Genomic DNA, 12,172 nt, shown 5'->3' with positions numbered 1-12,172 from the left:
AAGGTTGTTAAAATTCTTTGCTAGAGTACCTGTCCACATGCAAAAGTGTTATTTATATCAATAACATTTGCAAACTTTTGCAAGTATATGTAATTGTCAATGAAGCAATAGGGATTACTCGTAGATAGCATTATGAAAACAGATTCAGTATAAACCATTTGATCTTTTAATAAGCCGATACTGGGTGTTCTTCATGAGTTTTACCTTTTATTGATAAGGAAAGGAATCTGTAACTGTAAATTCATTTGACTCTTCTTCTTCTACTGGCTTTTCCCAATTTACTCGGGGTCGCCGGCACGGATCCGCCTCCTCCATGTCGTCCTCCATAATGCATCGCTCTCTGTCACCCCTTTCGCTATCTTGTCCTCTTTCACGCAATCCTCCCACCTTCTTTTGGGCCTTCCCCTCTTCCTCCTCCCAACAGTCATCCGTCTAACCCTCTTCCCTACATAATCTCCATTTCTTCTAACTACGTGTCCCAGCCACCTCAATCTGCTTTCTCTCAACTTTTCCGATATTTCTGCAACTTTCAATCTTTCTCTAATGTCCTCATTTCTTACTTTATCCAACTTTGTGAACCCCAGTGACCACCTCAGCATCTTCATTTCGGCTACCTGTATTTTCTTCTCCTGTGCTTTCGTCACAGCCACCGCCTCCATGCCATAGATCATTGCTGGTCTTACTATGGTCTTGTACATTTTTCCTTTCACCACATCTGACACTTTTCTATCGCACATCACCCCTGTTACTTTCTTCCACGCACCCCAACCTGCTTGTATGCGTTTTGTGACTTCCCTGTCCGAACCTCCATCTTCCTGCACTGTGGAGCCAAGGTACTTAAACTCTTTTACCTGGTTCACGTCCTCACCCTGTATCTTTACCGGTGTTACATCCTCCTCATCATCCTCTACGTCCTCTTCTCCTACCTTCATCTTCAAATACTCGGTCTTCTGTCTACTGACTCTCATTTCTCTGGTCTCCATTGCATTCCTCCAAAGCTCTAATCTCAGCTCTACCTCCTCCTTCATCTTCCCGCACACCACTACATCGTCCGCAAACAGCATATCCCACGGGGCTTCCCTCTGGACTACCTCCGTCATGCAATCCATAATCACTGCAAACAAGAATGGGCTAAGTGCTGACCCTTGATGCAGCCCCACCGTTACCTCAAACTCCTCCGTATCACCCGCCGCGCACCTCACCACAGTCTTGCTGCTCTCATACATATCTTGTATCAACCTGATGTATTTCTCTTCCACCCCCTTCAGTCTCAAACAATTCCATACCTCTTGTCTCGGTACCCGATCGTAAGCTTTCTCTAGATCAATGAAGATACAATGTAGTTCTTCTTGCCCCTCCCTGTGCTTCTCCATAAATTCATTTGACTAATATATTAATTTTTGGGTCATTTACATATTAGTAATATACATTAATACCTGAAGTATAGGAATATTAGGCTGGAGTAGTATGTAATACGAATTTAGTAATGAAGCACTTGTACGCTGTGCAACATCATGTGCAAAGTATGTGGCCACGCACGCCTATTTGTGTGCGTGTGCAAATGTGCATGTCTGGCATATAATTACCCTGCGATATAGACAGATGGGTGATTTACATCACCGAAAACTTTAGCAAAGATTCTGAACTTTCGTTCACAACCTACATTAACCTTTATCCCATGATAAATTGATGCCACTGCGATAAGGTTTTCAGCTAAGATTTATTAAGTATCAAACAGACGTGTGCAGATGTTGAGCCACTGGTCAAATATCAGTCCGGGCCAAACAGGTGCGCGTAGGTGGTGAGCGACTGCCCCAAATACCCAATTGGGGTACTAAAGAGAGCGCCCAACGTGGGGCTCGAACCCACGACCCCGAGATTAAGAGTCTCGTGCTCTACCGACTGAGCTAGCCGGGCTTGTCCTAGGATGGATCTGTGCAGTTATAAGTCTCTTTCTATCAGTCATTGTTACCATCATTATTAAAACTATCATTTGATTATTACTGTAAATGCGGTACTATTAATAGTTGTTGTAATAACACCATTACATTTGTTTTATCAATATGATAGTCGTCATTAGAATAATTGTAAATATTCCAGCAAATAAAAATACAGGAGAGAAAAATAGATATATATTGCACACGTTCCATACTCCTTGACTTCAGTATGATTCAATTTAGATAAAAGGCTTGGATACTTATCTTAAAAGCAGCTACTGCAACAAAGACTATCAGACTCTTCTTTTAACGCTGTCATCCTAGACAGTCTTCGAGTGTGAATTCTTTTTGACGAAGTTCAGTAGCATTATTTGCCGCTCTCCCTTAACTAACATTACTCGTAGTGATTGCACTGGTTGGTAAAGCTTGTTCAAATGATCCTTCCGAGAGATGCTTGCGAAATCTTGCAAAATTGAGCAAAATTGAGATCTAGTGTAATTGGCAACATCACAACGACACGTACCAAAGCCATGGCACGCCCATCCACAGGGCAAAGGATGGAGGGAAGCCCCTTCAAAAAGCCAAGCTGCATTTGTAAACACAGGTATTTTATAATCGTATGAACCTATTGCACTCTCCTGTTCCTTTCATTCCATGTCTGTCAGGTCAGGCGTTTTCAAAACCCAGTCCTTTCGGGCCCCTAAATCTTCAGTTATAAAGATATATACATCATCAGAACACACGGAAGCTCTGATCTCTTGAGTTATAATGAACTATCTATATATATATATTATATATATGTATTAAATTGCTTAGTCTAGGCTACTGTATTGCTTTAGTGTGTATCCATATCCGTAGCTATATGAGTACATAGATGTGGTATATGGGCACCTACATTTATAAAGATATAGGAAAAGTGTGTGTGATTACCTTTTCTCTTATACTTGTTTTACATATTTGCAACCCAAATGCCTTTTAGCGTGATAAAAAATACAGATTATGGTGATATGATTAAATTTCCATTTCATGGCTAACCCTCAAACGTCATTCTTAAAATAATTGCATATATGATCAATAAGGGTTGACTATCCGTACCGATTAAAATATTTTAGTGTCAGCCGAAATTTAACTAATCGTCTCCCAATCGTCACATTCCATTCTTAGATTCCACACAAAGTGTCAGATCATTGGAATCTGCTTGAAAAAATGTACATGTGATTTAGGCTGCAGCTTGTACCACGTGTACAGCATCTCAGGCCTTACTAGCGTGACCTCGGCCGGGCAAACCAGGGACTGTATACCAGTGTGCGATCTGTCTTTGTTCTCAATCTAAGCGCCATTGCCTCAGCATCACTTGATTCTTTTATCTTCCTAAATAACAGCTCGTAGTGATTGTGCTTGCAGTCATTTGTTCGAAGAAACACTATTCGATCACTTTGCAGTGGTTAGTTACTAACGCTTGTTTTAACTAAGCTACTGCAGGGCATCTCGTCCTTTCGAAGAGCGGCCCCGCATTGCCTCTTATGTATCTGTATATCCCGGTTTTTCCATCATTCTCTCTTCCTCTTTCCCTCTCTGTCTTCCTCTTCCTCTTCTTTTTCCCCTCACTCGCATTTTCTTTTCTACTTTCCCTTGTTTTTTTCTCTTCGTCTTTCCTTCATTTACTTTCATTTACCTTCGATTTATTTTTTCGTCAAGCCTATTATGTCTTTAGTCTCTGGCTCTTTCTTGCAATCTCCATCCACTCTCATACCCTCTTTCACACGATTATAATGCAGTTTATATTGAATTCGTACAGTAGCTGCTTGACCCAAGTATATCACTCTACAACGCATGGCTCAGTTGCAATGTCAATAACAACTATCCTTCTATATGTGACCAAGCACTCTTGGGAAAAGGGTTCTCGAGGGCAGTTTTATAAAGGGCGTTTTACACCGGGTGTGATCATAACGTTTTGGTTTGTTTTTGGGTTTTTTTTTCCAGTAAAGCATTTCAAACTGGACGTGATATCTCATAAGCGACATTACCTTGCTGATCGCCAACTCCGCGACTCTCCTCGGCGTTGCTTTCATCACTTGTCTTAAAGCGGTCAAAACAAAATGAAGAGAGGAATATCAGACCCCAAATAATAGAAATAAACGGAAAAATGGAAATAAAATGCAAAAATAATGATTTGAATTTAGCCTTTAAAGAAACAATCACACCCTGTCTTATTTCACAACCTTTACACGCCCCTCACCCAGCCGATTTACAGATCTTTATAATTCCCGGTCCATTACACTTCCCCATCAGTACCTTTTCCATTTGGAAATAAACAGTAATGTTTATGATAGTAAAGGAAATTTTTAGCATACATAGCAACCTATTCAGCTTTTATGAACAATATATATGTCTAACTCTCCAAAGCGTAGTGTAGAAAATCCATGAGAAGGGAGCCGCCCGGCGAGGCCGAGGACTCCAGTGTACTGCAAAGCATTGAAGAAGGCAGGATATAAATAAATGAATAAATAGATAAATAAAATATATTGCAAAGAGAAATATTTCAGGGTTCAGTGGCTCATAGGTGTGTGCTGTGTAGTAAAGCAGTCAAGGACTCTGGTAATTTCTCTTGATAGCATAGAGGGTAACTACGTCCAATACAATAATATTGCTTGCGCATACAACAGGTTAATAAGCCCGGCTAGCTCAGTCGGTAGAGCACGAGACTCTTAATCTCGGGGTCGTGGGTTTGAGCCCCACGTTAGGCGCTCTATTTAGTGCTCTAGATCTAAATTTGGGCCGGCCATTCGCCATCCGCAAGCACCTGTTATCCCCTAAATAAAGACGGGTATAAAGCTAGTCGTTCTGGCACCACCAGTTCTTATATATATATATATATATATATATATATATATATATATTTATATAAATATATTTATATATATATTTATTTATATATTTATATATATATTTTATATATATTTATATATATATTTATATATATATATTTATATATATTTATATATATACTATATATATTTATATATATATTTATATATATATTTATATATATATTTATATATATATTTATATATATATTTATATATATATTTATATATATATTTATATATATGTAATATATTTACATATATATTTATATATAATATATTTACATATATATTTATATATAATATATTTACATATATATTTACATATATATATAATATATTCACATATATATGTAATATATTTACATATATATTTATATATACGTAATATATTTACATATATATATATATATATATACTTTTTTTTTAATCGCCTTATACAGAAGGAAGATATTTAGTTAAGTGGTTATTACAATAAAGTAGATGAATAGGGGAAAATACACCCAAGTCAAATCCATCTGATAAGATTAAACAGATCCTTCTCCATATATGCTGGCTGAATTTTTGTATACTTCAAAAAATAGCTGTACCAAAGATGCAAAGAGGGAAATGGAGAAAAAAAATCAAGAGCTAGAGGAAAACAACTGAAAAGAGCACAGAGTCAGGCGGAGGGATAGGGATAAGAATAGTTAATAAAAGCAAAAGGATAGCAGAAACTGAATAGAGTTATATATATTATATTATATACATATATATATCATATATATATCATATATATGGCCCTCGATCCGATGGTGTCTGTAAAAGATAGTATTTAGGGCACGCAAGGTAAGATCTACATCATTCGCCGCGAAGACGGGGTCGAACAGCCAGAGCTGAAGGTGTGCAACGAAACCAGAAAACGCAAGGTTCTCAGGACAAACCATGAGAGAAAAAAAATGTCTTACTGTCGTCATGGTGAGAAAGAGAGCCATAGGGATAAGTGTATGGATGGAATCACAAGAGCGATGGGACGAGGAGTAAAAACAAATTTTGTAGAAGAGAAACACGTTATACACTTTTAGTCCAGATTTGAATTTGGGCCACCCATTCACTATCCGCAAACATTTGTACGTCCCTGGACAAACCAGCAATTCAGATGTTGGGCCACTGGTCAAATATCAGTCCGGGCCAAACAGGTGTGTGCAGGTGGTGAGCGACTGGCCCAAATACCCAATTGGGGTACTAAAGAGAGCGCCCAACGTGGGGCTCGAACCCACGACCCCGAGATTAAGAGTCTCGTGCTCTACCGACTGAGCTAGCCGGGCTTGATTACAGAACGATCTTTGCAGTTTTAAGTCTTTTTCTCTAAGGGCCTACTTCTATTTGCAAATAAGAGAATGCATTTATTAGTATTATAATAATAATGGGATTTATTATCAGTTATTGTTACCATCACTATTAAAACATTTGATTATTACTGTAAATGCGGTACTATCAATAGTTGTTGCAGTACCACCATTACATTTGTCAATATGATAGTCGTCACTAGAATAATTGTAAATATTCCAGAAAAATAAGAATACAGGAGAGAAAAATATATATATATATTGCACTCGTTCCATACTCCTTGACTTCAGTATGATTCAGTTTAGATAAAAGGCTTAGATACTTATCGTAAAATCAGCTACTGCAACAAAGACTATCAGACTCCTCTTTTAACGCTGTCATCCTAGACAGTCTTCGAGTGCGAATTCTTTTTGACGAAGTTCAGTAGCATTATCTGCCGCTCTGCTGAAACAAACATTACTCGTAGTGATTGCAGTGGTTGGTAAAGCTTGTTCAAATCATCCTTCCGAGAGATGCTTAAGAGATCTTGCAAAATTGGGATCTAGTGTAATTGGCAACATCACAACGACACGTACCAAAGCCATGGCACGTACACCCAACAGAGTAAAGGATGGAGCGAAGCCCCCTCAAAAAGCCAAGCTGCATTTGTAAACACAGGTATTTCATAATCGTATGAAACTATTGCATTATCCTGTTCCATTCACTCCATGTTTGTCAAGTCAGGCGTTTTCAAAAGCCTGTCCCTTAGGGCCCCCAAATCTCAAGTAATAAAGAGAAACATATCAGAGCACACGAAAGTTCTGATCTCTGAGTTGTAATGAACTATCTAATATATATATAAATAAATATATATATATATATATATATATATATATATATATATATTATATATATATAAATTGCTTAGCCTAGGCTACTGTATTGCATTAGTGTGTACCCATATGCGTAGCTATATGATTATATATATGTGGTATATGGGCACCTGCATGTATACAGATATAGAAAGCGTGTGTGTGTGATTACCCTTTCTCTTACACTTGTTTTGCCTATTTGCAACCCAATGCCTTTTGGTGTGATCATAAATACAGATTATGGTGATATGATTAAATTTCCATTTCATGACTAATTGCAGATATGATCAATAAGGGTTGACTATCCATACTGATGAAAATATTTTTGTGTCAGCTGAAATTTAACTAAACGTCTCCCAAGTACCAGATCACTGGAATCTGTTTGAAAAAATGTATATGTGATTTAGCGTTTTGAAGTAAAGTGCGGATGCAGCTTGTACCACGTGTGCAGCATCTCAGGCCATACCCACGTGACCTAGGCCGGGCAATAAGGGACTGTATACCAGTGTGCGATCTCTGTCTTTGTTCTCAATCTAAGTGCCATTGCCTCAACATCACTTGATTCTTTTATCTTTTTAAGTTACGACTCGTAGTGATTGTGCTTGCAGTCATTTGTTCGAAGATACACTATTCGATCACTTTGCAGTGGTTAGTTACTAACGCTTGTTTTAACTAAGCTACTGCAGACCCTCTCGTCATTTCGAAGAGCGGCCTAGTATTGCCTCTCTTATGTATCTGTGTATCCCGCGTTCTCTATCATTCCCGCTTTCTCTGTCATTCCCTCTTCTTCTTTCCCTCTCTTTCTTCCTCTTCCTCTTCTTTTCCCCCCTCACCCGCATTTTCATTTTTCTTCTTCTTTCCCTTATTTTTTTCTCTTCATCTTTCCTTAGTTTACTTTTATCTCCCTTTGATTTATTTTTCGTCCAGCCTACTATGCCTTTACTCTCTGGCTTTTTCTTGCAATCTCCCTCTTTCATTTATTCCACTCTCATAACCCTCTCTTTAACACTATCATATTGCAGTTTATATTGACTTTGTACAGTAGATACCTATTGCTTGACACAAATCGCTTGACCTTATCAGAGAGAGTCGACCCACGTGTATCACTTAACAAAGCATGACTTTGTTTCAGTTGCAATGTCAATAACAAACTATCCTTCTACATGTGGCCAAGCACTCTTGGGAAAAAAGGTTCTCTAGGACAATTTCTTAAAGGGCGTTTTACACCGGGTACCTCGCTGATCGCTAACTCCGCGACTTTTCTCGGCGTTGCTTTCATCACTTGTCTTACAGTGCTCAAAACAAAATGAAGAGAGGAATATTAGACCCCAAATAATAGAAATAAACGGACAAATGGAAAGAAAATGCAAAAACAATGAGTTGAATTTAGCCTTTAAAGAAACAATCACACCGTCTTATTTCACAACCTTTACACGCCCCTCACCCCACCAATCCACAGGTCTTTATTATTCCCGGCCCATTACACTTCCCCACCAGTACCTTTTCCATTTGGAAATAAACAGTAATGTTTATGATTGTAAAGAAAATTTTTAGCATACATAGCAACCTATTCATCTTTTATCAAAAATATATATGTCTAACTCTCCAAAGCGTAGCGTAGAAAATCCATGATAAGGGAGCCGCCCGGCGAGGCCGAGGACTCCAGTGTACTGCAAAGCATTGAAGAAGGCAGGGTATAAATAAATTAATGAATAGATAAATAAAATATATTGCAAAGAGAAATATTTCAGTTTCAGTATGTGAAATAGGTGGCTCATAGGTGTGTGTGCTGTGTAGTAAAACAGTCGAGGACTCTGGTACTTTCCCTTGATAACATAGAGGGTAACTACGTCCATTGCAATACTATTGCTTGTGCATACAATGGGTTAATAAGCCCGGCTAGCTCAGTCGGTAGAGCACGAGACTCTTAATCTCGGGGTCGTGGGTTCGAGCCCCACGTTGGGCGCTCTATTTAGTGCTCCAGATCCAAATTCGGGCCAGCCATTCGCCATCCGCAAGCACCTGTTATCCCCTAAATAAAGACGGGTATAAAGCTGTATATGCATATATATGCATATATATACATATATATACATACATATATATATATATATATATTTTTTTTTTTTTTTAATACGCCCTATACAGAAGGAAGATATTTAGTTAAATGGTTATTACAATAAAGTAGATGAATAGGGGATAATACACCCAAGTCAAATCCCTCTGATACGGTTAAACAGATCCTTCCATACATGCTGGCTGAATTTTTGTATACATAAATTAGCTGTAGCAAAGATGCAAAATTAAGATAGAAGATAGGGTTAGAAATTAAAGAAATCCAAAGAGGGAAATGGAGGAAAAAAATCAAGAGCTAGAGGAGAAACAACTGAAAAGAGCACAGAGTCAGGCGGAGGGATAGGGATAAAAATAGTTAATAAAAGCAAAAGGATGGCAGAAACTTAATAAAATTATAAATATATTATATATATATATATAAATATATATATATATATATATCATATATCATATATATGGCCCTCGATCCGATGGTGTCTGTATCTTATCTATGGCACGCAAGGTACGATCTACATCATTCGCCGCGAAGACGGGGTCGAACAGCCAGAGCTGTAGGTGTGCAACGCGACCAGAAGTAAGACCCAAGGTTCCTAGGACAAACCATGAGAGAGAAAAAAAATGATAATGTCTTACTGCCGTCATGGTGATGAGAAAGAGAACCAGAGGGAGAAGTGCATGGATGGAATCACAAGAGCGATGGGACGAGGAGTAAAAACAAATTTTGTAGAAGAGAAAAACGTTATACACTTTTAGTCCAGATTTGAATATGGGCCACCCATTCACTATCCGCAAGCATTTGTACGTCCCTGGACAAACCAACAATTCAGATGTTGGGCCACTGGGCAAATTTCAGTCCGGGCCAAACAGGTGTGAGGCAGGTGGTGAGCGACTGGCCCAAATACCCAAGCGGGGTACTAAAGAGAGCGCCCAACGTGGGGCTCGAACCCACGACCCCGAGATTAAGAGTCTCGTGCTCTACCGACTGAGCTAGCCGGGCTTGATTATAGAATGATCTTTAAGTCTTCTTCTCTAGGGGCCTACTTCTATTTGCAAATAAGAGAATACCTTTATTAGCAATATAATAATAATGGAATTTATTATCAATTATTGTTACCATCACTATTAAAACTATAATTTGATTATTACTGTAAATGCGGTACTATTAATAGTTGCAGTACCACCATTACATTTATCAATATGATAGTCGTCATTAGAATAATTGTAAATATTCCAGCAAAATAAAAATACAGGAGAGAAAAATAGATATATATTGCACACGTTCCAAACTCCTTGACTTCAGTATGATTCAATTTAGATAAAAGGCTTGGATACTTATCGTAAAAGCAGCTACTGCAACAAAGACTATCAGACTCCTCTTTTAACGCTGTCATCCTAGACAGCCTTCGAGTGCGAATTCTTTTTGACGAAGTTCAGTAGCATTATCTGCCGCTCTCCTGAAACAAATATTACTCGTAGTGATTGCAGTGGTTGGTAAAGCTTGTTCAAATCATCCTTCCGAGAGATGCTTAAGAGATCTTTCAAAATTGAGATCTAATGTAATTGGCGACATCACAACGACACGTACCAAAGCCGTGGCTGAGGCAACGACGTATGCCTCTACGCACTTCCACCCACAGGGTAACGGATGCAGGGAAGCTCCCTCAAAAAATACAGGCATTCTATAATCGTATGAACCTATTGCACTCTCCTGTTTCCTTCACTCCATATTTGTCAAGCCAGGCGTTTTAGAAGTCAGTCCTCCTCGGGCCCCAAATCTTCAGTAATAAAGAGAAAAACATCATCAGAGCACAATACTCTGATCTCTGAATTATAATGGACTATCTAATATATATATATGTATATATATGTATATATATACATATTTGCTTAGTCTAAGCTACTGTATTGCATTAGTGTGTACCCATATGCGTAGCTATATGAGTACATAGATGTGGTATATGGGCACCTGCCTTTATAAAGATATAGAAAAAGTGTGTGATTACCTTTTCTCTTATGCTTGTTTTACATATTTGCAACCCAAATGCCTTTTAGCGTGATCAAAAATACAGATTATGGTGATATGAATAAATTTCCATTTCATGACTAACCCTCAAACGTCAATGAATTTCGAAAATGAATTTGTGATTTAGCGTTTTAAAGTAAAGTGCGGCTGCAACTTGTACCACGTGTACAGCATCTCAGGCCATACCCACGTGACCTCAGCCGGGCAACCAGGGACTGTATGCCAGTGTGCGATCTGTTTTTGTTCTCAATCTAAGCGCCATTGACTCAACATCACTTGATTCTTTTATCTTCCTAAGTTACGACTCGTAGTGATTGTGCTTGCAGTAATTTGTTCGAAGATACAGTATTCGATCCCTTTTCAGTGGTTAGTTACTAACGCTTGTTTTAACTAAGCTACTGCAGGCCCTCTCGTCCTTTCGAAGAACGGCCTAGTATTGCCTCTCTTATGTATCTGTTTATCCCGCTTTCTCTATCATTCCCTTTTTCCTCTTTTCCTCTTTTTTCCTCCTCCTCTTCTTTTCCCCCCTCACCCGCATTTTCATTTTTCTTCTTCTTTCCCTTATTTTTTTCTCTTCATCTTTCCGTCGTTTACTTTTATCTCCCTTTGATTTATTTTTCGTCAAGCCTATTATGCCTTTACTCTCTGGCTCTTTCTTGCAATCTCCCTCTTTCATTTATTCCACTCTCATAACCCTCTCTTTAACACTATCATATTGCAGTTTATATTGACTTTGTACAGTAGCTGCCTATTGCTTGACACAAATCGCTTGACCTCATCAAAGAGAGTCGACCCACGTGTATCACTTAACAAAGCATGACTTTGCTTCAGTTGCAATGTCAATAACAAACTATCATTCTACATGTGACCAAGCACTCTTGGAAAAAGGGTTCTCGAGGGCAATTCCTTAAAGGGCGTTTTACACCGGGTGTGATTATATCGTTTTTTTCAGTATAGTTCTTCAAACTGGACGTGATATCTCGTTGGCGCCACTACCTCGCTAATCGCCAACTCAGCGGTTCTTCTCGGCGTTGCTTTCATCACTTGTCTTCGAGCGATCAAAACGAAATGAGAATAATATTACACCCC

The 12,172-nt window shown here is 38.4% G+C and overlaps 4 non-coding genes across 4 annotated transcripts; 1 reads left to right on the top strand and 3 right to left on the bottom strand.

Moving 5' to 3' along the window:
- Positions 1-1,844: 1,844 nt before the first annotated feature.
- On the bottom strand, positions 1,845-1,917 carry TRNAK-CUU (transfer RNA lysine (anticodon CUU)). The gene has a single exon. It is a non-coding gene; the product is annotated as a tRNA-Lys (tRNA).
- A 4,121-nt stretch (positions 1,918-6,038) lies between these two features.
- Positions 6,039-6,111, bottom strand: TRNAK-CUU (transfer RNA lysine (anticodon CUU)). The gene has a single exon. It is a non-coding gene; the product is annotated as a tRNA-Lys (tRNA).
- Positions 6,112-8,877: 2,766 nt separating this feature from the next.
- Positions 8,878-8,950, top strand: TRNAK-CUU (transfer RNA lysine (anticodon CUU)). Its single transcript has one exon. It is a non-coding gene; the product is annotated as a tRNA-Lys (tRNA).
- Positions 8,951-9,984: 1,034 nt separating this feature from the next.
- Positions 9,985-10,057, bottom strand: TRNAK-CUU (transfer RNA lysine (anticodon CUU)). Its single transcript has one exon. It is a non-coding gene; the product is annotated as a tRNA-Lys (tRNA).
- Between the last annotated feature and the right edge of the window lie 2,115 nt (positions 10,058-12,172).

Source organism: Penaeus japonicus, unplaced genomic scaffold (assembly GCF_977035675.1).
Source record: "Penaeus japonicus unplaced genomic scaffold, GWHDUDI00000001_assembly GWHDUDI00000017, whole genome shotgun sequence".
Lineage (NCBI taxonomy): Eukaryota > Metazoa > Arthropoda > Malacostraca > Decapoda > Penaeidae > Penaeus > Penaeus japonicus.
Note: the sequence above shows the minus strand (reverse complement) of the source record. Positions and strands in the feature narration are given on the sequence as shown.